Raw genomic sequence first — 26,716 nt, forward strand, 5'->3', positions numbered from 1 at the left:
ACCCGGAGGGTCCAGTTGCATGTGGGGCTGCGTAAAGGCTCCCCTGGGGACTTCACTTGTACCCAAAGCCTTTCTCTGGGGGCACTTTTGATGGGCGAAAAGGGCTCGTAACGCGTTTCCTGGGACCTGATTTTTCAGTCGTCTTTGATGCCGGCTAGGGTTATGTTTAGGGATGCTCGGAAACAGCGAACCCGGAGGGTCCAGTTCCATATGGGGCTGCGTAAAGGCTCCCCTGGGGAGTTCTCTTGTACCCAAAGTCTTCCTTTTGTGACACTTTTGGATGGTCCAAAGGGGCTTGCAACGCATTTCTTGGGGTCTGATTTTTCAGTCGTCTTCGATGCCGTCTAGGGCTATGTTTAGGGATGCTCGGAAACAGTGAACCCGGAGGGTCCAGTTGCATGTGGGGCTGCGTAAAGGCTCCCCTGGGGAGTTCACTTGTACCCAAAGCCTTCCTTTGGTGACACTTTTGGATGGTCCAAAGGGGCTTGAAACGCGTTTCCTGGGGCCTGGTTTTTCAGTCGTCTTCGATGCCGGCTAGGGCTATGTTTAGGGATGCTCGGAACCAGCGAACCCGGAGGGTCCAGTTGCATGTGGGGCTGCGTAAAGGCTCCCCTGGGGAGTTCACTTGTACCCAAAGCCTTCCTTTGGGGGCACTTTTGGATGGGTGAAAACAGCTCACAACACCTTTCCTGGGGCCTCATTTTTCAGTCGTCATCGATGCCGGCTAGGGCTATGTTTAGGGATGCTCGGAAACAGCGAACCCGGAGGGTCCAGTTGCATGTGGGGCTGCGTAAAGGCTCCCCTGGGGAGTTCACTTGTACCCAAAGCCTTCCTTTGGTGACACTTTTAGATGGTCCAAAGGGGCTTGCAACTCGTTTTCTGGGGCCCGGGTTTTCAGTCTTCTCCCATGCCGGCTAGTGATACATTTAGGGTTGCTGGGAAAAATCGAACCCGGATGGTCCAGTTGCATGTGGGGCTGCGTAAAGGCTCCCCTGGGGAGTTCACTTGTACCCAAAGCCTTCCTTTGGGGGCACTTTTGGTTGGGCGAAAAGGGCTCGCAACGCATTTCCTGGGGCCTGATTTTTTAGTCTTCATCGATGCCGCCTAGGGCTATGTTTAGGGATGGTCGGAAACAGCGAACACGGAGGGTCCAGTTGCATGTGGGGCTGCGTAAAGGCTCCCCTGGGGAGTTCTCTTGTACCCAAAGTCTTCCTTTTGTGACACATTTGGATGGGCGAAAAGTGCTCGGAATGCATTTCTTGGGGCCTGATTTTTCTGTCGTCTTTGATGCCGACAAGGGGTATGTTTAGGGATGCTCGGAAACAGTGAACCCGGAGGGTCCAGTTGCATGTGGGGCTGTGTAAAGGCTCCCCTGGGGAGTTCTCTTGTACCCAAAGCCTTCCTTTGGGGGCACTTTTGGATGGGCGAAAAGGGCTCGTAACGCATTTCTTGGGGCCTGATTTTTCAGTCGTCATCGATGCCGGCTAGGGCTATGTTTAGGGATGCTCGGAAACAGCAAACCCGGAGGGTCCAGTTGCATGTGGGGCTGCGTAAAGGCTCCCCTGGGGAGTTCACTTTTACCCAAAGCCTTCCTTTGGTGACACTTTTGGATGGTCCAAAGGGGCTTGCAATGCGTTTTCTGGGGCCCGGGTTTTCAGTCTTCTCCCATGCTGGCTAGTGATATATTTAGGGTTGCTCGGAAAAATCGAACCCGGAGGGTCCAGTTGCATGTGGGGCTGCGTAAAGGCTCCCCTGGGGACTTCACTTGTACCCAAAGCCTTTCTCTGGGGGCACTTTTGATGGGCGAAAAGGGCTCGTAACGCGTTTCCTGGGACCTGATTTTTCAGTCGTCTTTGATGCCGGCTAGGGCTATGTTTAGGGATGCTCGGAAACAGCGAACCCGGAGGGTCCAGTTCCATGTGGGGCTGCGTAAAGGCTCCCCTGGGGAGTTCTCTTGTACCCAAAGTCTTCCTTTTGTGACACTTTTGGATGGTCCAAAGGGGCTTGCAACGCATTTCTTGGGGTCTGATTTTTCAGTCGTCTTCGATGCCGTCTAGGGCTATGTTTAGGGATGCTCGGAAACAGTGAACCCGGAGGGTCCAGTTGCATGTGGGGCTGCGTAAAGGCTCCCCTGGGGAGTTCACTTGTACCCAAAGCCTTCCTTTGGTGACACTTTTGGATGGTCCAAAGGGGCTTGCAACGCGTTTCCTGGGGCCTGATTTTTCAGTCGTCTTCGATGCCGGCTAGGGCTATGTTTAGGGATGCTCGGAAACAGCGAACCCGGAGGGTCCAGTTGCATGTGGGGCTGCGTAAAGGCTCCCCTGGGGAGTTCACTTGTACCCAAAGCCTTCCTTTGGGGGCACTTTTGGATGGGTGAAAACAGCTCACAACACCTTTCCTGGGGCCTCATTTTTCAGTCGTCTTCGATGCCGGCTAGGGCTATGTTTAGGGATGCTCGGAAACAGCGAACCCGGAGGGTCCAGTTGCATGTGGGGCTGCGTAAAGGCTCCCCTGGGGAGTTCACTTGTACCCAAAGCCTTCCTTTGGGGGCACTTTTGGATGGGTGAAAACAGCTCACAACACCTTCCCTGGGGCCTCATTTTTCAGTCGTCATCGATGCCGGCTAGGGCTATGTTTAGGGATGCTCGGAAACAGCGAACCCGGACGGTCCAGTTGCATGTGGGGCTGTGTAAAGGCACCCCTGGGGAGTTCACTTGTACCCAAAGCCTTCCTTTGGTGACACTTTTGGATGGTCCAAAGGGGCTTGCAATGCGTTTTCTGGGGCCCGGGTTTTCAGTCTTCTCCCATGCTGGCTAGTGATATATTTAGGGTTGCTCGGAAAAATCGAACCCGGAGGGTCCAGTTGCATGTGGGGCTGCGTAAAGGCTCCCCTGGGGACTTCACTTGTACCCAAAGCCTTTCTCTGGGGGCACTTTTGATGGGCGAAAAGGGCTCGTAACGCGTTTCCTGGGACCTGATTTTTCAGTCGTCTTTGATGCCGGCTAGGGTTATGTTTAGGGATGCTCGGAAACAGCGAACCCGGAGGGTCCAGTTCCATGTGGGGCTGCGTAAAGGCTCCCCTGGGGAGTTCTCTTGTACCCAAAGTCTTCCTTTTGTGACACTTTTGGATGGTCCAAAGGGGCTTGCAACGCATTTCTTGGGGTCTGATTTTTCAGTCGTCTTCGATGCCGTCTAGGGCTATGTTTAGGGATGCTCGGAAACAGTGAACCCGGAGGGTCCAGTTGCATGTGGGGCTGCGTAAAGGCTCCCCTGGGGAGTTCACTTGTACCCAAAGCCTTCCTTTGGTGACACTTTTGGATGGTCCAAAGGGGCTTGAAACGCGTTTCCTGGGGCCTGGTTTTTCAGTCGTCTTCGATGCCGGCTAGGGCTATGTTTAGGGATGCTCGGAACCAGCGAACCCGGAGGGTCCAGTTGCATGTGGGGCTGCGTAAAGGCTCCCCTGGGGAGTTCACTTGTACCCAAAGCCTTCCTTTGGGGGCACTTTTGGATGGGTGAAAACAGCTCACAACACCTTTCCTGGGGCCTCATTTTTCAGTCGTCATCGATGCCGGCTAGGGCTATGTTTAGGGATGCTCGGAAACAGCGAACCCGGAGGGTCCAGTTGCATGTGGGGCTGCGTAAAGGCTCCCCTGGGGAGTTCACTTGTACCCAAAGCCTTCCTTTGGTGACACTTTTAGATGGTCCAAAGGGGCTTGCAACTCGTTTTCTGGGGCCCGGGTTTTCAGTCTTCTCCCATGCCGGCTAGTGATACATTTAGGGTTGCTGGGAAAAATCGAACCCGGAGGGTCCAGTTGCATGTGGGGCTGCGTAAAGGCTCCCCTGGGGAGTTCACTTGTACCCAAAGCCTTCCTTTGGGGGCACTTTTGGTTGGGCGAAAAGGGCTCGCAACGCATTTCCTGGGGCCTGATTTTTTAGTCTTCATCGATGCCGCCTAGGGCTATGTTTAGGGATGGTCGGAAACAGCGAACACGGAGGGTCCAGTTGCATGTGGGGCTGCGTAAAGGCTCCCCTGGGGAGTTCTCTTGTACCCAAAGTCTTCCTTTGGTGACACATTTGGATGGGCGAAAAGTGCTCGGAATGCATTTCTTGGGGCCTGATTTTTCTGTCGTCTTTGATGCCGACAAGGGGTATGTTTAGGGATGCTCGGAAACAGTGAACCCGGAGGGTCCAGTTGCATGTGGGGCTGTGTAAAGGCTCCCCTGGGGAGTTCTCTTGTACCCAAAGCCTTCCTTTGGGGGCACTTTTGGATGGGCGAAAAGGGCTCGTAACGCATTTCTTGGGGCCTGATTTTTCAGTCGTCATCGATGCCGGCTAGGGCTATGTTTAGGGATGCTCGGAAACAGCAAACCCGGAGGGTCCAGTTGCATGTGGGGCTGCGTAAAGGCTCCCCTGGGGAGTTCACTTTTACCCAAAGCCTTCCTTTGGTGACACTTTTGGATGGTCCAAAGGGGCTTGCAATGCGTTTTCTGGGGCCCGGGTTTTCAGTCTTCTCCCATGCTGGCTAGTGATATATTTAGGGTTGCTCGGAAAAATCGAACCCGGAGGGTCCAGTTGCATGTGGGGCTGCGTAAAGGCTCCCCTGGGGACTTCACTTGTACCCAAAGCCTTTCTCTGGGGGCACTTTTGATGGGCGAAAAGGGCTCGTAACGCGTTTCCTGGGACCTGATTTTTCAGTCGTCTTTGATGCCGGCTAGGGCTATGTTTAGGGATGCTCGGAAACAGCGAACCCGGAGGGTCCAGTTCCATGTGGGGCTGCGTAAAGGCTCCCCTGGGGAGTTCTCTTGTACCCAAAGTCTTCCTTTTGTGACACTTTTGGATGGTCCAAAGGGGCTTGCAACGCATTTCTTGGGGTCTGATTTTTCAGTCGTCTTCGATGCCGTCTAGGGCTATGTTTAGGGATGCTCGGAAACAGTGAACCCGGAGGGTCCAGTTGCATGTGGGGCTGCGTAAAGGCTCCCCTGGGGAGTTCACTTGTACCCAAAGCCTTCCTTTGGTGACACTTTTGGATGGTCCAAAGGGGCTTGCAACGCGTTTCCTGGGGCCTGATTTTTCAGTCGTCTTCGATGCCGGCTAGGGCTATGTTTAGGGATGCTCGGAAACAGCGAACCCGGAGGGTCCAGTTGCATGTGGGGCTGCGTAAAGGCTCCCCTGGGGAGTTCACTTGTACCCAAAGCCTTCCTTTGGGGGCACTTTTGGATGGGTGAAAACAGCTCACAACACCTTTCCTGGGGCCTCATTTTTCAGTCGTCTTCGATGCCGGCTAGGGCTATGTTTAGGGATGCTCGGAAACAGCGAACCCGGAGGGTCCAGTTGCATGTGGGGCTGCGTAAAGGCTCCCCTGGGGAGTTCACTTGTACCCAAAGCCTTCCTTTGGTGACACTTTTAGATGGTCCAAAGGGGCTTGCAACTCGTTTTCTGGGGCCCGGGTTTTCAGTCTTCTCCCATGCCGGCTAGTGATACATTTAGGGTTGCTGGGAAAAATCGAACCCGGAGGGTCCAGTTGCATGTGGGGCTGCGTAAAGGCTCCCCTGGGGAGTTCACTTGTACCCAAAGCCTTCCTTTGGGGGCACTTTTGGTTGGGCGAAAAGGGCTCGCAACGCATTTCCTGGGGCCTGATTTTTTAGTCTTCATCGATGCCGCCTAGGGCTATGTTTAGGGATGGTCGGAAACAGCGAACACGGAGGGTCCAGTTGCATGTGGGGCTGCGTAAAGGCTCCCCTGGGGAGTTCTCTTGTACCCAAAGTCTTCCTTTGGTGACACATTTGGATGGGCGAAAAGTGCTCGGAATGCATTTCTTGGGGCCTGATTTTTCTGTCGTCTTTGATGCCGACAAGGGGTATGTTTAGGGATGCTCGGAAACAGTGAACCCGGAGGGTCCAGTTGCATGTGGGGCTGTGTAAAGGCTCCCCTGGGGAGTTCTCTTGTACCCAAAGCCTTCCTTTGGGGGCACTTTTGGATGGGCGAAAAGGGCTCGTAACGCATTTCTTGGGGCCTGATTTTTCAGTCGTCATCGATGCCGGCTAGGGCTATGTTTAGGGATGCTCGGAAACAGCAAACCCGGAGGGTCCAGTTGCATGTGGGGCTGCGTAAAGGCTCCCCTGGGGAGTTCACTTTTACCCAAAGCCTTCCTTTGGTGACACTTTTGGATGGTCCAAAGGGGCTTGCAATGCGTTTTCTGGGGCCCGGGTTTTCAGTCTTCTCCCATGCTGGCTAGTGATATATTTAGGGTTGCTCGGAAAAATCGAACCCGGAGGGTCCAGTTGCATGTGGGGCTGCGTAAAGGCTCCCCTGGGGACTTCACTTGTACCCAAAGCCTTTCTCTGGGGGCACTTTTGATGGGCGAAAAGGGCTCGTAACGCGTTTCCTGGGACCTGATTTTTCAGTCGTCTTTGATGCCGGCTAGGGCTATGTTTAGGGATGCTCGGAAACAGCGAACCCGGAGGGTCCAGTTCCATGTGGGGCTGCGTAAAGGCTCCCCTGGGGAGTTCTCTTGTACCCAAAGTCTTCCTTTTGTGACACTTTTGGATGGTCCAAAGGGGCTTGCAACGCATTTCTTGGGGTCTGATTTTTCAGTCGTCTTCGATGCCGTCTAGGGCTATGTTTAGGGATGCTCGGAAACAGTGAACCCGGAGGGTCCAGTTGCATGTGGGGCTGCGTAAAGGCTCCCCTGGGGAGTTCACTTGTACCCAAAGCCTTCCTTTGGTGACACTTTTGGATGGTCCAAAGGGGCTTGCAACGCGTTTCCTGGGGCCTGATTTTTCAGTCGTCTTCGATGCCGGCTAGGGCTATGTTTAGGGATGCTCGGAAACAGCGAACCCGGAGGGTCCAGTTGCATGTGGGGCTGCGTAAAGGCTCCCCTGGGGAGTTCACTTGTACCCAAAGCCTTCCTTTGGGGGCACTTTTGGATGGGTGAAAACAGCTCACAACACCTTTCCTGGGGCCTCATTTTTCAGTCGTCTTCGATGCCGGCTAGGGCTATGTTTAGGGATGCTCGGAAACAGCGAACCCGGAGGGTCCAGTTGCATGTGGGGCTGCGTAAAGGCTCCCCTGGGGAGTTCACTTGTACCCAAAGCCTTCCTTTGGGGGCACTTTTGGATGGGTGAAAACAGCTCACAACACCTTCCCTGGGGCCTCATTTTTCAGTCGTCTTCGATGCCGGCTAGGGCTATGTTTAGGGATGCTCGGAAACAGCGAACCCGGACGGTCCAGTTGCATGTGGGGCTGTGTAAAGGCACCCCTGGGGAGTTCACTTGTACCCAAAGCCTTCCTTTGGTGACACTTTTGGATGGTCCAAAGGGGCTTGCAATGCGTTTTCTGGGGCCCGGGTTTTCAGTCTTCTCCCATGCTGGCTAGTGATATATTTAGGGATGCTCGGAAAAATCGAACCCGGAGGGTCCAGTTGCATGTGGGGCTGCGTAAAGGCTCCCCTGGGGAGCTCTCTTGTACCCAAAGCCTTTCTCTGGGGGCACTTTTGATGGGCGAAAAGGGCTCGTAACGCATTTCCTGGGACCTGATTTTTCAGTCGTCATCGATGCCGGCTAGGGCTATGTTTAGGGATGCTCGGAAACAGCGAACCCGGAGGGTCCAGTTGCATGTGGGGCTGCGTAAAGGCTCCCCTGGGGAGTTCTCTTGTACCCATAGTCTTCCTTTTGTGACACTTTTGGATGGTCCAAAGGGGCTTGTAACGCGTTTCCTGGGGCCTGATTTTTCAGTCGTCTTTGATGCCGTCTAGGGCTATGTTTAGGGATGCTCGGAAACAGCGAACCCGGAGGGTCCAGTTGCATGTGGGGCTGCGTAAAGGCTCCCCTGGGGAGTTCTCTTGTACCCAAAGTCTTCCTTTTGTGACACTTTTGGATGGTCCAAAGGGGCTTGCAACGCATTTCTTGTGTCTGATTTTTCAGTCGTCTTTGATGCCGTCTAGGGCTATGTTTAGGGATGCTCGGAAACAGCGAACCCGGAGGGTCCAGTTGCATGTGGGGCTGCGTAAAGGCTCCCCTGGGGAGTTCTCTTGTACCCAAAGCCTTCCTTTGCGGGCACTTTTGGATGGGCGAAAAGGGCTCGTAACGCGTTTCCTGGGGCCTGATTTTTCAGTCGTCTTCGATGGCGGCTAGGGTAATGTTTAGGGATGCTCGGAAACAGCGAACCCGGAGGGTCCAGTTGCATGTGGGGCTGCGTAAAGGCTCCCCTGGGGAGTTCACTTGTACCCAAAGCCTTCCTTTGGTGGCACTTTTGGATGGTCCAAAGGGGCTTGCAACGCGTTTTCTGGGGCCCGGGTTTTCAGTCTTCTCCCATGCCGGCTAGTGATACATTTAGGGTTGCTCGGAAAAATCGAACCCGGAGGGTCCAGTTGCATGTGGGGCTGCGTAAAGGCTCCCCTGGGGAGTTCACTTGTACCCAAAGCCTTCCTTTGGGGGCACTTTTGGATGGGTCAAAACAGCTCGCTACACCTTTCCTGGGGCCTGATTTTTCAGTCGTCATCGATGCCGCCTAGGGCTATTTTTAGGGTTGCTCGGAACCAGCGAACCCGGAGGGTCCAGTTGCATGTGGGGCTGCGTAAAGGCTCCCCTGGGGAGTTCTCTTGTACCCAAAGTCTTCCTTTGGTGACACATTTGGATGGGCGAAAAGTGCTCGGAACGCATTTCTTGGGGCCTGATTTTTCTGTCGTCTTTGATGCCGTCTAGGGCTATGTTTAGGGATGCTCGGAAACAGTGAACCCGGAGGGTCCAGTTGCATGTGGGGCTGCGTAAAGGCTCCCCTGGGGAGTTCACTTGTACCCAAAGCCTTCCTTTGGTGACACTTTTGGATGGTCCAAAGGGGCTTGCAACGCGTTTCCTCGGGCCTGATTTTTCAGTCGTCTTTGATGCCGTCTAGGGCTATGTTTAGGGATGCTCGGAAACAGCGAACCCGGAGGGTCCAGTTGCATGTGTGGGTTCGTAAAGGCTCCCCTGGGGAGTTCACTTGTACCCAAAGCCTTCCTTTGGGGGCACTTTTGGATGGGTGAAAACAGCTCGCAACACCTTTCCTGGGGCCTCATTTTTCAGTCGTCATCGATGCCGGCTAGGGCTATGTTTAGGGATGGTCGGAAACAGCGAACCCGGAGGGTCCAGTTGCATGTGGGGCTGCGTAAAGGCTCCCCTGGGGAGTTCTCTTGTACCCAAAGTCTTCCTTTTGTGACACTTTTGGATGGTCCAAAGGGGCTTGCAACGCATTTCCTGGGGCCTGATTTTTCAGTCGTCTTCGATGCCGGCTAGGGCTATGTTTAGGGATGCTCGGAAACAGCGAACCCGGAGGGTCCAGTTGCATGTGGGGCTGTGTAAAGGCTCCCCTGGGGAGTTCTCTTGTACCCAAAGTCTTCCTTTGGTGACACATTTGGATGGGCGAAAAGTGCTCGGAACGCATTTCTTGGGGCCTGATTTTTCTGTCGTCTTTGATGCCGTCTAGGGCTATGTTTAGGGATGCTCGGAAACAGTGAACCCGGAGGGTCCAGTTGCATGTGGGGCTGCGTAAAGGCTCCCCTGGGGAGTTCACTTGTACCCAAAGCCTTCCTTTGGTGACACTTTTGGATGGTCCAAAGGGGCTTGCAACGCGTTTCCTCGGGCCTGATTTTTCAGTCGTCTTTGATGCCGTCTAGGGCTATGTTTAGGGATGCTCGGAAACAGCGAACCCGGAGGGTCCAGTTGCATGTGTGGGTTCGTAAAGGCTCCCCTGGGGAGTTCACTTGTACCCAAAGCCTTCCTTTGGGGGCACTTTTGGATGGGTGAAAACAGCTCGCAACACCTTTCCTGGGGCCTCATTTTTCAGTCGTCATCGATGCCGGCTAGGGCTATGTTTAGGGATGGTCGGAAACAGCGAACCCGGAGGGTCCAGTTGCATGTGGGGCTGCGTAAAGGCTCCCCTGGGGAGTTCTCTTGTACCCAAAGTCTTCCTTTTGTGACACTTTTGGATGGTCCAAAGGGGCTTGCAACGCATTTCCTGGGGCCTGATTTTTCAGTCGTCTTCGATGCCGGCTAGGGCTATGTTTAGGGATGCTCGGAAACAGCGAACCCGGAGGGTCCAGTTGCATGTGGGGCTGTGTAAAGGCTCCCCTGGGGAGTTCACTTGTACCCAAAGCCTTCCTTTGGTGACACTTTTGGATGGTCCAAAGGGGCTTGCAATGCGTTTTCTGGGGCCCGGGTTTTCAGTCTTCTCCCATGCTGGCTAGTGATATATTTAGGGTTGCTCGGAAAAATCGAACCCGGAGGGTCCAGTTGCATGTGGGGCTGCGTAAAGGCTCCCCTGGGGAGTTCTCTTGTACCCAAAGCCTTTCTCTGGGGGCACTTTTGATGGGCGAAAAGGGCTCGTAACGCATTTCCTGGGACCTGATTTTTCAGTCGTCATCGATGACGGCTAGGGCTATGTTTAGGGATGCTCGGAAACAGCGAACCCGGAGGGTCCAGTTGCATGTGGGGCTGAGTAAAGGCTCCCCTGGGGAGTTCTCTTGTACCCAAAGTCTTCCTTTTGTGACACTTTTGGATGGTCCAAAGGGGCTTGTAACGCGTTTCCTGGGGCCTGATTTTTCAGTCGTCTTTGATGCCGTCTAGGGCTATGTTTAGGGATGCTCGGAAACAGCGAACCCGGAGGGTCCAGTTCCATGTGGGGCTGCGTAAAGGCTCCCCTGGGGAGTTCTCTTGTACCCAAAGCCTTCCTTTGGGGGCACTTTTGGATGGTCCAAAGGGGCTTGCAACGCATTTCCTGGGGTCTGATTTTTCAGTCGTCTTTGATGCCGTCTAGGGCTATGTTTAGGGATGCTCGGAAACAGCGAACCCGGAGGGTCCAGTTGCATGTGGGGCTGCGTAAAGGCTCCCCTGGGGAGTTCTCTTGTACCCAAAGCCTTCCTTTGGGGGCACTTTTGGATGGGCGAAAAGGGCTCGTAACGCGTTTCCTGGGGCCTGATTTTTCAGTCGTCTTCGATGCCGGCTAGGGCTATGTTTAGGGATGCTCGGAAACAGCGAACCCGGAGGGTCCAGTTGCATGTGGGGCTGCGTAAAGGCTCCCCTGGGGAGTTCACTTGTACCCAAAGCCTTTCTTTGGGGGCACTTTTGGATGGTCCAAAGGGGCTTGTAATGCGTTTTCTGGGGCCCGGGTTTTCAGTCTTCTCCCATGCTGGCTAGTGATATATTTAGGGTTGCTCGGAAAAATCGAACCCGGAGGGTCCAGTTGCATGTGGGGCTGCGTAAAGGCTCCCCTGGGGAGTTCACTTGTACCCAAAGCCTTTCTTTGGGGGCATTTTGATGGGCGAAAAGGGCTCGTAACGCATTTCCTGGGACCTGATTTTTCAGTCGTCATCGATGCCGGCTGGGGCTATGTTTAGGGATGCTCGGAAACAGCGAACCCGGAGGGTCCAGTTGCATGTGGGGCTGCGTAAAGGCTCCCCTGGGGAGTTCTCTTGTACCCAAAGTCTTCCTTTTGTGACACTTTTGGATGGTCCAAAGGGGCTTGCAACGCGTTTCCTGGGGCCTGATTTTTCAGTCGTCTTTGATGCCGGCTAGGGCTATGTTTAGGGATGCTCGGAAACAGCGAACCCGGAGGGTCCAGTTGCATGTGGGGCTGCGTAAAGGCTCCCCTGGGGAGTTCACTTGTACCCAAAGCCTTCCTTTGGTGGCACTTTTGGATGGTCCAAAGGGGCTTGCAACGCGTTTCCTGGGGCCTGATTTTTCAGTCGTCTTTGATGCCGGCTAGTGATACATTTAGGGTTGCTCGGAAAAATCGAACCCGGAGGGTCCAGTTGCATGTGGGGCTGCGTAAAGGCTCCCCTGGGGAGTTCACTTGTACCCAAAGCCTTCCTTTGGGGGCACTTTTGGATGGGTCAAAACAGCTCGCTACACCTTTCCTGGGGCCTGATTTTTCAGTCGTCTTCGATGCCGCCTAGGGCTATTTTTAGGGTTGCTTGGAAACAGCGAACCCGGAGGGTCCAGTTGCATGTGGGGCTGCGTAAAGGCTCCCCTGGGGAGTTCTCTTGTACCCAAAGTCTTCCTTTGGTGACACATTTGGATGGGCGAAAAGTGCTCGGAACGCATTTCTTGGGGCCTGATTTTTCTGTCGTCTTTGATGCCGACAAGGGGTATGTTTAGGGATGCTCGGAAACAGCGAACCCGGAGGGTCCAGTTGCATGTGGGGCTGCGTAAAGGCTCCCCTGGGGAGTTCTCTTGTACCCAAAGTCTTCCTTTGGGGGCACTTTTGGATGGTCCAAAGGGGCTTGCAACACATTTCTTGGGGTCTGATTTTTCAGTCGTCTTTGATGCCGTCTAGGGCTATGTTTAGGGATGCTCGGAAACAGTGAACCCGGAGGGTCCAGTTGCATGTGGGGCTGCGTAAAGGCTCCCCTGGGGAGTTCACTTGTACCCAAAGCCTTCCTTTGGTGACACTTTTGGATGGTCCAAAGGGGCTTGCAACGCGTTTCCTCGGGCCTGATTTTTCAGTCGTCTTTGATGCCGGCAAGGGCTATGTTTAGGGATGCTCGGAAACAGCGAACCCGGAGGGTCCAGTTGCATGTGGGGCTGCGTAAAGGCTCCCCTGGGGAGTTCTCTTGTACCCAAAGTCTTCCTTTTGTGACACTTTTGTTTGGTCCAAAGGGGCTTGCAACGCATTTCTTGGGGTCTGATTTTTCAGTCGTCTTTGATGCCGTCTAGGGCTATGTTTAGGGATGCTCGGAAACAGCGAACCCGGAGGGTCCAGTTGCATGTGGGGCTGCGTAAAGGCTCCCCTGGGGAGTTCTCTTGTACCCAAAGCCTTCCTTTGGGGGCACTTTTGGATGGGCGAAAAGGGCTCGTAACGCGTTTCCTGGGGCCTGATTTTTCAGTCGTCTTCGATGCCGGCTAGGGCTATGTTTAGGGATGCTCGGAAACAGCGAACCCGGAGGGTCCAGTTGCATGTGGGGCTGCCTAAAGGCTCCCCTCAGGAGTTCACTTGTACCCAAAGCCTTCCTTTGGGGGCACTTTTGGATGGTCCAAAGGGGCTTGCAATGCGTTTTCTGGGGCCCGGGTTTTCAGTCTTCTCCCATGCTGGCTAGTGATATATTTAGGGTTGCTCGGAAAAATCGAACCCGGAGGGTCCAGTTGCATGTGGGGCTGCGTAAAGGCTCCCCTGGGGAGTTCACTTGTACCCAAAGCCTTTCTTTGGGGGCACTTTTGATGGGCGAAAAGGGCTCGTAACGCATTTCCTGGGACCTGATTTTTCAGTCGTCATCGATGCCGGCTGGGGCTATGTTTAGGGATGCTCGGAAACAGCGAACCCGGAGGGTCCAGTTGCATGTGGGGCTGCCTAAAGGCTCCCCTGGGGAGTTCACTTGTACCCAAAGTCTTCCTTTTGTGACACTTTTTTGATGGTCCAAAGGGGCTTGTAACGCGTTTCCTGGGGCCTGATTTTTCAGTCGTCATCGATGCCGGCTAGGGCTATGTTTAGGGATGCTCGGAAACAGCGAACCCGGAGGGTCCAGTTGCATGTGGGGCTGCGTAAAGGCTCCCCTGGGGAGTTCTCTTGTACCCAAAGCCTTCCTTTGGTGACACTTTTGGATGGTCCAAAGGGGTTTGCAACGCGTTTCCTGGGGCCTGATTTTTCAGTCGTCTTTAATGCAGGCTAGGGCTATGTTTAGGGATGCTCGGAAACAGCGAACCCGGAGGGTCCAGTTGCATGTGGGGCTGCGTAAAGGCTCCCCTGGGGAGTTCTCTTGTACCCAAAGTCTTCCTTTTGTGACACTTTTGGATGGTCCAAAGGGGCTTGCAACGTATTTCTTGGGGTCTGATTTTTCAGTCGTCTTTGATGCCGTCTAGGGCTATGTTTAGGGATGCTCGGAAACAGTGAACCCGGAGGGTCCAGTTGCATGTGGGGCTGCGTAAAGGCTCCCCTGGGGAGTTTACTTGTACCCAAAGCCTTCCTTTGGTGACACTTTTGGATGGTCCAAAGGGGCTTGCAATGCGTTTCCTGGGGCCTGATTTTTCAGTCGTCTTCGATGCCGGCTAGGGCTATGTTTAGGGATGCTCGGAAACAGCGAACCCGGAGGGTCCAGTTGCATGTGGGGCTGCGTAAAGGCTCCCCTGGGGAGTTCACTTGTACCCAAAGCCTTCCTTTGGGGGCACTTTTGGATGGGTGAAAACAGCTCGCAACACCTTTCCTGGGGCCTGATTTTTCAGTCGTCATCGATGCCGGCTAGGGCTATGTTTAGGGATGCTCAGAAACAGCGAACCCGGAGGGTCCAGTTGCATGTGGGGCTGCGTAAAGGCTCCCCTGGGGAGTTCACTTGTACCCAAAGCCTTCATTTGGTGACACTTTTGGATGGTCCAAAGGGGCTTGTAACACTTTTTCTGGGGCCCGGGTTTTCAGTCTTCTCCCATGCTGGCTAGTGATATATTTAGGGTTGCTCGGAAAAATCGAACCCGGAGGGTCCAGTTGCATGTGGGGCTGTGTAAAGGGTCCCCTGGGGAGTTCTCTTGTACCCAAAGCCTTCCTTTGGGGGCACTTTTGGATGGGCGAAAAGGGCTCGCAACGCATTTCCTGGGGCCTGATTTTTCAGTCGTCATCGATGCCGGCTAGGGCTATGTTTAGGGATGCTGAGAAACAGAGAACCCGGAGGGTCCAGTTGCATGTGGGGCTGCGTAAAGGCTCCCCTGGGGAGTTCTCTTGTACCCAAAGCCTTCCTTTGGGGGCACTTTTGGATGGGCAAAAAGGGCTCGTAACGCATTTCCTGGGGCATGAGTTTTCAGTCGTCATCGATGCCGGCTAGGGCTATGTTTAGGGATGCTCGGAAACAGCGAACCCGGACGGTCCAGTTGCATGTGGGGCTGCGTAAAGGCTCCCCTGGGGAGTTCACTTGTACCCAAAGCCTTCCTTTGGTGACACTTTTGGATGGTCCAAAGGGGCTTGCAATGCGTTTTCTGGGGCCCGGGTTTTCAGTCTTCTCCCATGCTGGCTAGTGATATATTTAGGGTTGCTCGGAAAAATTGAACCCGGAGGGTCCAGTTGCATGTGGGGCTGCGTAAAGGCTCCCCTGGGGAGTTCACTTGTACCCAGAGCCTTTCTTTGGGGGCACTTTTGATGGGCGAAAAGGGCTCGTAACGCATTTCCTGGGACCTGATTTTTCAGTCGTCATCGATGCCGGCTAGGGATATGTTTAGGGATGCTCGGAAACAGCGAACCCGGAGGGTCCAGTTGCATGTGGGGCTGCGTAAAGGCTCCCCTGGGGAGTTCTCTTGTACCCAAAGTCTTCCTTTTGTGACACTTTTGGATGGTCCAAAGGGGCTTGTAACGCGTTTCCTGGGGCCTGATTTTTCAGTCGTCTTTTATGCCGGCTAGGGCTATGTTTAGGGATGCTCGGAAACAGCGAACCCGGAGGGTCCAGTTGCATATGGGGCTGCGTAAAGGCTCCCCTGGGGAGTTCACTTGTACCCAAAGCCTTCCTTTGGTGACACTTTTGGATGGTCCAAAGGGGCTTGCAACGCGTTTCCTGGTGCCAGATTTTTCAGTCGTCTTCGATGCCGGCTATGGCTATGTTTAGGGATGCTCGGAAACAGCGAACCCGGAGGGTCCAGTTGCATGTGGGGCTGCGTAAAGGCTCCCCTGGGGAGTTCACTTGTACCCAAAGCCTTCCTTTGGGGGCACTTTTGGATGGGTGAAAACAGCTCGCAACACCTTTCCTTGGGCCTCATTTTTCAGTCGTCATCGATGCCGGCTAGGGCTATGTTTAGGGATGGTCGGAAACAGCGAACCCGGAGGGTCCAGTTGCATGTGGGGCTGCGTAAAGGCTCCCCTGGGGAGTTCACTTGTACCCAAAGCCTTCCTTTGGTGGCACTTTTGGATGGTCCAAAGGGGCTTGCAACACGTTTTCTGGGGCCCGGGTTTTCAGTCTTCTCCCATGCCGGCTAGTGATATATTTAGGGTTGCTCGGAAAAATCGAACCTGGAGGGTCCAGTTGCATGTGGGGCTGCGTAAAGGCTCCCCTGGGGAGTTCTCTTGTACCCAAAGCCTTCCTTTGGGGGCACTTTTGGATGGGCGAAAAGGGCTCGGAACGCATTTCCTGGGGCCTGATTTTTCAGTCGTCATCGATACCGGCTAGGGCTATGTTTAGGGATGCTCGGAAACAGCGAACCCGGAGGGTCCAGTTGCATGTGGGGCTGCCTAAAGGCTCCCCTCGGGAGTTCTCTTGTACCCAAAGCCTTCCTTTGGTGACACTTTTGGATGGTCCAAAGGGGCTGGCAACGCGTTTTCTGGGGCCCGGGTTTTCAGTCTTCTCCCATGCCGGCTAGTGATATATTTAGGGTTGCTCGGAAAAATCGAACCCGGAGGGTCCAGTTGCATGTGGGGCTGCCTAAAGGCTCCCCTGGGGAGTTCACTTGTACCCAAAGCCTTCCTTTGGGGGCACTTTTGGATGGGCGAAAAGGGCTCGCAACGCATTTCCTGGGGCCTGATTTTTCAGTCGTCTTCGATGCCGGCTAGGGCTATGTTTAGGGATGCTCGGAAACAGCAAACCCGGAGGGTCCAGTTGCATGTGGGGCTGCGTAAAGGCTCCCCTGGGGAGTTCTCTTGTACCCAAAGCCTTCCTTTGGGGGCACTTTTGAATGGGCGAAAAGGGCTCGTAACGCATCTCCTGGTGCCTGATTCTTCAGTCGTCATCGATGCTGGCTAGGGTAATGTTTAGGGATGCTCGGAAACAGCGAACCCGGAGGGTCCAGTTGCATGTGGGGCTGCGTAAAGGCTCCCCTGGGGAGTTGACTTGTACACAAAGCCTTCCTTTGGTGACACTTTTGGATGGTCCAAAGGGGCTTGCAACGCGTTTTCTGGGGCCCGGGTTTTCAGTCTTCTCCCATGCCGGCTAGTTATATATTTAGGGTTGCTCAGAAAAATCGAACCCGGAGGGTCCAGTTGCATGTGGGGCTGCGTAAAGGCTCCCCTGGGGAGTCCACTTGTACCCAAAGCCTTCCTTTGGGGGCACTTTTGGATGGGCGAAAAGGGCTCGCAACGCATTTCCTGGGGCCTGATTTTTCAGTCGTCATCTATGCCGCCTAGTGCTATTTTTAGGGTTGCTCGGAACCAGCGAACCCGGAGGGTCCAGTTGCATGTGGGGCTGCGTAAAGGCTCCCCTGGGGAGTTCACTTGTACCCAATGCCTTCGTTTGGGGGCACTTTTGGATGGGCGAAAAGGGCTCGTAACGCATTTCCTGGGGCCTGATTTTTCAGTCGTCATCGATGCCGGCTAGGGCTATGTTTAGGGATGCTGAGAAACAGCGAACCCGGAGGGTCCAGTTGCATGTGGGGCTGCGTAAAGGCTCCCCTGGGGAGTTCTCTTGTACCCAAAGTCTTCCTTTGGTGACACATTTGTATGGGCGAAAAGGGCTCGGAACGTATTTCTTGGGGCCTGATTTTTCTGTCGTCTTTGATGCCGACAAGGGGTATGTTTAGGGATGCTCGGAAACAGCGAACCCGGAGGGTCCAGTTGCATGTGGGGCTGCGTAAAGGCTCCCCTCGGGAGTTCAATTGTACCCAAAGTCTTCCTTTTGTGACACTTTTGGATGGTCCAAAGGGGCTTGCAACGCGTTTCCTGGAGCCTCATTTTAGAGTCGTTTCGATGCCTGCTAGGGCTATGTTTAGGGATGCTGAGAAACAGCGAACCCGGAGGGTCCAGTTGCATGTGGGGCTGCGTAAAGGTTCCCCTGGGGAGTTCTCTTGTACCCAAAGTCTTCCTTTGGTGACACTTTTGGATGGTCCAAAGGGGCTTGCAACGCGTTTTCTGGGGCCCGGGTTTTCAGTCTTCTCCCATGCCGGCTAGTGATATATTTAGGGTTGCTCGGAAAAATCGAACCCGGAGGGTCCAGTTGCATGTGGGGCTGCGTAAAGGCTCCCCTGGGGAGTTCACTTGTACCCAAAGCCTTTCTTTGGGGGCACTTTTGATGGGCGAAAAGGGCTCGTAACGCATTTCCTGCGACCTGATTTTTCAGTCGTCATCGATGCCGGCTAGGGCTATGTTTAGGGATGCTCGGAAACAGCGAACCCGGAGGGTCCAGTTGCATGTGGGGCTGCGTAAAGGCTCCCCTGGGGAGTTCTCTTTTACCCAAAGTCTTCCTTTTGTGACACTTTTTGATGGTCCAAAGGGGCTTGTAACGCGTTTCCTGGGGCCTGATTTTTCAGTCGTCTTTGATGCCGTCTAGGGCTATGTTTAGGGATGCTCGGAAACAGCGAACCCGGAGGGTCCAGTTGCATGTGGGGCTGCGTAAAGGCTCCCCTGGGGAGTTCACTTGTACCCAAAGCCTTCCTTTGGTGACACTTTTGGATGGTCCAAAGGGGCTTGCAATGCGTTTTCTTGGGCCCGGGTTTTCAGTCATCTTTGATGCCGGCAAGGGCTATGTTTAGGGATGCTCGGAAACAGCGAACCCGGAGGGTCCAGTTGCATGTGGGGCTGCCTAATGGCTCCCCTGGGGAGTTCACTTGTACCCAAAGCCTTCCTTTGGTGACACATTTGGATGGTCCAAAGGGGCTTGCAACGCGTTTCCTGGGGCCTGATTTTTCAGTCGTCTTCGATGCCGGCTAGGGCTATGTTTAGGGATGCTCGGAAACAGCGAACCCGGAGGGTCCAGTTGCATGTGGGGCTGCGTAAAGGCTCCCCTGGGGAGTTCTCTTGTACCCAAAGTCTTCCTTTGTGGGCACATTTGGATCGGCAAAAAGGGCTCAGAACGCATTTCTTGGGGTCTGATTTTTCAGTCGTCTTTGATGCCGTCTAGGGCTATGTTTAGGGATGCTCGGAAACAGTGAACCCGGAGGGTCCAGTTGCATGTGGGGCTGCGTAAAGGCTCCCCTGGGGAGTTCACTTGTACCCAAAGCCTTCCTTTGGGGGCACTTTTGATGGGCGAAAAGGGCTCGTAACGCATTTCCTGGGACCTGATTTTTCAGTCGTCATCGATGCCGGCTAGGGCTATGTTTAGGGATGCTCGGAAACAGCGAACCCGGAGGGTCCAGTTGCATGTGGGGCTGCGTAAAGGCTCCCCTGGGGAGTTCTCTTTTACCCAAAGTCTTCCTTTTGTGACACTTTTGGATGGTCCAAAGGGGCTTGCAATGCGTTTTCTTGGGCCCGGGTTTTCAGTCGTCTTTGATGCCGGCAAGGGCTATGTTTAGGGATGCTCGGAAACAGCGAACCCGGAGGGTCCAGTTGCATGTGGGGCTGCCTAATGGCTCCCCTGGGGAGTTCACTTGTACCCAAAGCCTTCCTTTGGTGACACATTTGGATGGTCCAAAGGGGCTTGCAACGCGTTTCCTGGGGCCTGATTTTTCAGTCGTCTTCGATGCCGGCTAGGGCTATGTTTAGGGATGCTGAGAAACAGCGAACCCGGAGGGTCCAGTTGCATGTGGGGCTGCGTAAAGGCTCCCCTGGGGAGTTCTCTTGTACCCAAAGTCTTCCTTTGTGGGAACATTTGGATCGGCAAAAAGGGCTCAGAACGCATTTCTTGGGCCCTGATTTTTCAGTCGTCTTCGATGCCGGCTAGGGCTATGTTTAGGGATGCTCGGAAACAGCGAACCCGCAGGGTCCAGTTGCATGTGGGGCTGCGTAAAGGCTCCCCTGGGGAGTTCACTTGTACCCAAAGCCTTCCTTTGGGGGCACTTTTGGATGGTCCAAAGGGGCTTGCAACGCGTTTCCTGGGGCCTGATTTTTCAGTCGTCTTCGATGCCGGCTAGGGCTATGTTTAGGGATGCTCGGAAACAGCGAACCCGGAGGGTCCAGTTGCATGTGGGGCTGCGTAAAGGCTCCCCTGGGGAGTTCACTTGTACCCAAAGTCTTCCTTTGGTGACACTTTTGGATGGTCCAAAGGGGCTTGCAACGCGTTTCCTGGAGCCTGATTTTAGAGTCGTTTCGATGCCTGCTAGGGCTATGTTTAGGGATGCTGAGAAACAGCGAACCCGGAGGGTCCAGTTGCATGTGGGGCTGCGTAAAGGCTCCCCTGGGGAGTTCACTTGTACCCAATGCCTTCGTTTGGGGGCACTTTTGGATGGGCGAAAAGGGCTCGTAAAGCATTTCCTGGGGCCTGATTTTTCAGTCGTCATCGATGCTGGCTAGGGCTATGTTTAGGGATGCTGAGAAACAGAGAACCCGGAGGGTCCAGTTGCATGTGGGGCTGCGTAAAGGCTCCCCTGGGGAGTTCTCTTGTACCCAAAGTCTTCCTTTGTGGGCACATTTGGATCGGCAAAAAGGGCTCAGAACGCATTTCTTGGGGTCTGATTTTTCAGTCGTCTTTGATGCCGTCTAGGGCTATGTTTAGGGATGGTCGGAAACAGTGAACCCGGAGGGTCCAGTTGCATGTGGGGCTGCGTAAAGGCTCCCCTGGGGAGTTCACTTGTACCCAAAGCCTTCCTTTGGTGACACTTTTGGATGGTCCAAAGGGGCTTGCAACGCGTTTTCTGTGGCCCGGGTTTTCAGTCTTCTCCCATGCCGGCTAGTGATATATTTAGGGTTGCTCGGAAAAATCGAACCCGGAGGGTCCAGTTGCATGTGGGGCTGCGTAAAGGCTCCCCTGGGGAGTTCTCTTGTACCCAAAGCCTTCCTTTGGTGGCACTTTTGGATGGTCCAAAGGGGCTTGCAACGCGTTTCCTGGGGCCTGATTTTTCAGTCGTCTTCGATGCCGGCTAGGGCTATGTTTAGGGATGCTCGGAAACAGCGAACCCGGAGGGTCCAGTTGCATGTGGGGCTGCGTAAAGGCTCCCCTGGGGAGTTCACTTGTACCCAAAGTCTTCCTTTGGTGACACTTTTGGATGGTCCAAAGGGGCTTGCAACGCGTTTCCTGGAGCCTGATTTTAGAGTCGTTTCAATGCCTGCTAGGGCTATGTTTAGGGATGCTGAGAAACAGCGAACCCGGAGGGTCCAGTTGCATGTGGGGCTGCGTAAAGGCTCCCCTGGGGAGTTCACTTGTACCCAATGCCTTCGTTTGGGGGCACTTTTGGATGGGCGAAAAGGGCTCGTAAAGCATTTCCTGGGGCCTGATTTTTCAGTCGTCATCGATGCCGGCTAGGGCTATGTTTAGGGATGCTGAGAAACAGAGAACCCGGAGGGTCCAGTTGCATGTGGGGCTGCGTAAAGGCTCCCCTGGGGAGTTCTCTTGTACCCAAAGTCTTCCTTTGGGGGCACATTTGGATCGGCAAAAAGGGCTCAGAACGCATTTCTTGGGGTCTGATTTTTCAGTCGTCTTTGATGCCGTCTAGGGCTATGTTTATGGATGGTCGGAAACAGCGAACCCGGAGGGTCCAGTTGCATGTGGGGCTGCGTAAAGGCTCCCCTGGGGAGTTCTCTTTTACCCAAAGTCTTCCTTTTGTGACACTTTTGGATGGTCCAAAGGGGCTTGTAACGCGTTTCCTGGGGCCTGATTTTTCAGTCGTCTTTGATGCCGTCTAGGGCTATGTTTAGGGATGCTCGGAAACAGCGAACCCGGAGGGTCCAGTTGCATGTGGGGCTGCGTAAAGGCTCCCCTGGGGAGTTCACTTGTACCCAAAGCCTTCCTTTGGTGACACTTTTGGATGGTCCAAAGGGGCTTGCAATGCGTTTTCTTGGGCCCGGGTTTTCAGTCATCTTTGATGCCGGCAAGGGCTATGTTTAGGGATGCTCGGAAACAGCGAACCCGGAGGGTCCAGTTGCATGTGGGGCTGCCTAATGGCTCCCCTGGGGAGTTCACTTGTACCCAAAGCCTTCCTTTGGTGACAGATTTGGATGGTCCAAAGGGGCTTGCAACGCGTTTCCTGGGGCCTGATTTTTCAGTCGTCTTCGATGCCGGCTAGGGCTATGTTTAGGGATGCTCGGAAACAGCGAACCCGGAGGGTCCAGTTGCATGTGGGGCTGCGTAAAGGCTCCCCTGGGGAGTTCTCTTGTACCCAAAGTCTTCCTTTGTGGGCACATTTGGATCGGCAAAAAGGGCTCAGAACGCATTTCCTGGGGTCTGATTTTTCAGTCGTCTTTGATGCCGTCTAGGGCTATGTTTAGGGATGCTCGGAAACAGCGAACCCGGAGGGTCCAGTTGCATGTGGGGCTGCGTAAAGGCTCCCCTGGGGAGTTCACTTGTACCCAAAGCCTTCCTTTGGGGGCACTTTTGATGGGCGAAAAGGGCTCGTAACGCATTTCCTGGGACCTGATTTTTCAGTCGTCATCGATGCCGGCTAGGGCTATGTTTAGGGATGCTCGGAAACAGCGAACCCGGAGGGTCCAGTTGCATGTGGGGCTGCGTAAAGGCTCCCCTGGGGAGTTCTCTTTTACCCAAAGTCTTCCTTTTGTGACACTTTTGGATGGTCCAAAGGGGCTTGCAATGCGTTTTCTTGGGCCCGGGTTTTCAGTCGTCTTTGATGCCGGCAAGGGCTATGTTTAGGGATGCTCGGAAACAGCGAACCCGGAGGGTCCAGTTGCATGTGGGGCTGCGTAAAGGCTCCCCTGGGGAGTTCACTTGTACCCAAAGCCTTCCTTTGGTGACACATTTGGATGGTCCAAAGGGGCTTGCAACGCGTTTCCTGGGGCCTGATTTTTCAGTCGTCTTCGATGCCGGCTAGGGCTATGTTTAGGGATGCTGAGAAACAGCGAACCCGGAGGGTCCAGTTGCATGTGGGGCTGCGTAAAGGCTCCCCTGGGGAGTTCTCTTGTACCCAAAGTCTTCCTTTGGGGGCACATTTGGATCGGCAAAAAGGGCTCAGAACGCATTTCTTGGGGTCTGATTTTTCAGTCGTCTTTGATGCCGTCTAGGGCTATGTTTATGGATGGTCGGAAACAGCGAACCCGGAGGGTCCAGTTGCATGTGGGGCTGCGTAAAGGCTCCCCTGGGGAGTTCACTTGTACCCAAAGCCTTCCTTTGGTGACACTTTTGGATGGTCCAAAGGGGCTTGCAACACGTTTTCTGTGGCCCGGGTTTTCAGTCTTCTCCCATGCCGGCTAGTGATATATTTAGGGTTGCTCGGAAACAGCGAACCCGGAGGGTCCAGTTGCATGTGGGGCTGCGTAAAGGCTCCCCTGGGGAGTTCTCTTGAACCCAAAGCCTTCCTTTGGGGGCACTTTTGGATGGGCGAAAAGGGCTCGGAACGCATTTCCTGGGGCCTGATTTTTCAGTCGTCATCGATGCCAGCTAGGGTTATGTTTAGGGATGCTCGGAAACAGCGAACCCGGAGGGTCCAGTTGCATGTGGGGCTGCGTAAAGGCTCCCCTGGGGAGATCACTTGTACCCAAAGCCTTCCTTTGGTGACACTTTTGGATGGTCCAAAGGGGCTGGCAACGCGTTTTCTGGGGCCCGGGTTTTCAGTCTTCTCCCATGCCGGCTAGTGATATATTTAGGGTTGCTCGGAAAAATCGAACCCCGAGGGTCCAGTTGCATGTGGGGCTGCGTAAAGGCTCCCCTGGGGAGTTCTCTTGTACCCAAAGTCTTCCTTTGGGGGCACATTTGGATGGGCAAAAAGGGCTCAGAACTCATTTCTTGGGGTCTGATTTTTCAGTCGTCTTTGATGCCGTCTAGGGCTATGTTTATGGATGGTCGGAAACAGCGAACCCGGAGGGTCCAGTTGCATGTGGGGCTGCGTAAAGGCTCCCCTGGGGAGTTCACTTGTACCCAAAGCCTTCCTTTGGGGGCACTTTTGGATGGGTGAAAACGGCCCGCAACACCTTTCCTGGGGCCTGATTTTTCAGTCGTCATCGATGCCGGCTAGGGCTATGTTTAGGGTTGCTCGGAAACAGCGAACCCGGAGGGTCCAGTTGCATGTGGGGCTGCGTAAAGGCTCCCCTGGGGAGTTCACTTGTACCCAAAGCCTTCCTTTGGGGGCACTTTTGGATGGTCCAAAGGGGCTTGCAACGCGTTTTCTGGGGCCCGGCTTTTCAGTCTTCTCCCATGCCGGCTAGTGATATATATAGGGTTGCTCGGAAAAATCGAACCCGGAGAGTCCAGTTGCATGTGGGGCTGCATAAATGCTCCCCTGGGGAGTTCACTTTTATCCAATGCCTTCCTTTGGGGTCAATTTTGGATGGTCCAAAGGGGCTCGCAACGCATTTCCTGGGGCCTAATTTTTCAGTCGTCTTTGATGCCGGCTAGGGCTATGTTTAGGGCTGCTGAGAAACAGCGAACCCGGAGGGTCCAGTTGCATGTGGGGCTGCGTAAAGGCTCCCCTAGGGAGTTCTCTTGTTCCCAAAGCCTTCCTTTGGGGGTACTTTTGGATGGGCGAAAAGGGCTCAGAACGCATTTCTTGGGGTCTGATTTTTCAGTCGTCTTTGATGCCGTCTAGGGCTATGTTTAGGGATGCTCGGAAACAGTGAACCCGGAGGGTCCAGTTGCATGTGGGGCTGCGTAAAGGCTCCCCTGGGGAGTTCACTTGTACCCAAAGCCTTCCTTTGGTGACACTTTTGGATGGTCCAAAGGGGCTTGCAACGCGTTTTCTGTGGCCCGGGTTTTCAGTCTTCTCCCATGCCGGCTAGTGATATATTTAGGGTTGCTCGGAAAAATCGAACCCGGAGGGTCCAGTTGCATGTGGGGCTGCGTAAAGGCTCCCCTGGGGAGTTCTCTTGTTCCCAAAGCCTTCCTTTGGTGGCACTTTTGGATGGTCCAAAGGGGCTTGCAACGCGTTTCCTGGGGCCTGATTTTTCAGTCGTCTTCGATGCCGGCTAGGGCTATGTTTAGGGATGCTCGGAAACAGCGAACCCGGAGGGTCCAGTTGCATGTGGGGCTGCGTAAAGGCTCCCCTGGGGAGTTCACTTGTACCCAAAGTCTTCCTTTGGTGACACTTTTGGATGGTCCAAAGGGGCTTGCAACGCGTTTCCTGGAGCCTGATTTTAGAGTCGTTTCGATGCCTGCTAGGGATATGTTTAGGGATGCTGAGAAACAGCGAACCCGGAGGGTCCAGTTGCATGTGGGGCTGCGTAAAGGCTCCCCTGGGGAGTTCACTTGTACCTAATGCCTTCGTTTGGGGGCACTTTTGGATGGGCGAAAAGGGCTCGTAAAGCATTTCCTGGGGCCTGATTTTTCAGTCGTCATCGATGCCGGCTAGGGCTATGTTTAGGGATGCTGAGAAACAGAGAACCCGGAGGGTCCAGTTGCATGTGGGGCTGCGTAAAGGCTCCCCTGGGGAGTTCTCTTGTACCCAAAGTCTTCCTTTGTGGGCACATTTGGATCGGCAAAAAGGGCTCAGAACGCATTTCTTGGGGTCTGATTTTTCAGTCGTCTTTGATGCCGTCTAGGGCTATGTTTATGGATGGTTGGAAACAGCGAACCCGGAGGGTCCAGTTGCATGTGGGGCTGCGTAAAGGCTCCCCTGGGGAGTTCACTTGTACCCAAAGCCTTCCTTTGGTGACACTTTTGGATGGTCCAAAGGGGCTTGCAACACGTTTTCTGTGGCCCGGGTTTTCAGTCTTCTCCCATGCCGGCTAGTGATATATTTAGGGTTGCTCGGAAACAGCGAACCCGGAGGGTCCAGTTGCATGTGGGGCTGCGTAAAGGCTCCCCTGGGGAGTTCTCTTGAACCCAAAGCCTTCCTTTGGGGGCACTTTTGGATGGGCGAAAAGGGCTCGGAACGCATTTCCTGGGGCCTGATTTTTCAGTCGTCATTGATGCCAGCTAGGGCTATGTTTAGGGATGCTCGGAAACAGCGAACCCGGAGGGTCCAGTTGCATGTGGGGCTGCGTAAAGGCTCCCCTGGGGAGATCACTTGTACCCAAAGCCTTCCTTTGGTGACACTTTTGGATGGTCCAAAGGGGCTGGCAACGCGTTTTCTGGGGCCCGGGTTTTCAGTCTTCTCCCATGCCGGCTAGTGATATATTTAGGGTTGCTCAGAAAAATCGAACCCCGAGGGTCCAGTTGCATGTGGGGCTGCGTAAAGGCTCCCCTGGGGAGTTCTCTTGTACCCAAAGTCTTCCTTTGGGGGCACATTTGGATGGGCAAAAAGGGCTCAGAACTCATTTCTTGGGGTCTGATTTTTCAGTCGTCTTTGATGCCGGCTAGGGCTATGTTTAGGGATGCTCGGAAACAGCGAACCCGGAGGGTCCAGTTGCATGTGGGGCTGCCTAAAGGCTCCCCTGGGGAGTTCACTTGTACCCAAAGCCTTCCTTTGGGGGCACTTTTGGATGGGTGAAAACGGCTCGCAACACCTTTCCTGGGGCCTGATTTTTCAGTCGTCATCGATGCCGGCTAGGGCTATGTTTAGGGTTGCTCGGAAAAATCGAACCCGGAGGGTCCAGTTGCATGTGGGGCTGCGTAAAGGCTCCCCTGGGGAGTTCACTTGTACCCAAAGCCTTCCTTTGGGGGTACTTTTGGATGGTCCAAAGGGGCTTGCAACGCGTTTTCTGGGGCCCGGCTTTTCAGTCTTCTCCCATGCCGGCTAGTGATATATATAGGGTTGCTCGGAAAAATCGAACCCGGAGAGTCCAGTTGCATGTGGGGCTGCATAAATGCTCCCCTGGGGAGTTCACTTTTATCCAATGCCTTCCTTTGGGGTCACTTTTGGATGGTCCAAAGGGGCTCGCAACGCATTTCCTGGGGCCTAATTTTTCAGTCGTCTTCGATGCCGGCTAGGGCTATGTTTAGGGATGCTGAGAAACAGCGAACCCGGAGGGTCCATTTGCATGTGGGGCTGCGTAAAGGCTCCCCTGGGGAGTTCACTTGTACCCAATGCCTTCGTTTGGGGGCACTTTTGGATGGGCGAAAAGGGCTCGCAACGCATTTCCTGGGGCCTGATTT

The sequence above is a fragment of the Anas platyrhynchos genome, chromosome 30 (genome assembly GCF_047663525.1).
Source record: "Anas platyrhynchos isolate ZD024472 breed Pekin duck chromosome 30, IASCAAS_PekinDuck_T2T, whole genome shotgun sequence".
Lineage (NCBI taxonomy): Eukaryota > Metazoa > Chordata > Aves > Anseriformes > Anatidae > Anas > Anas platyrhynchos.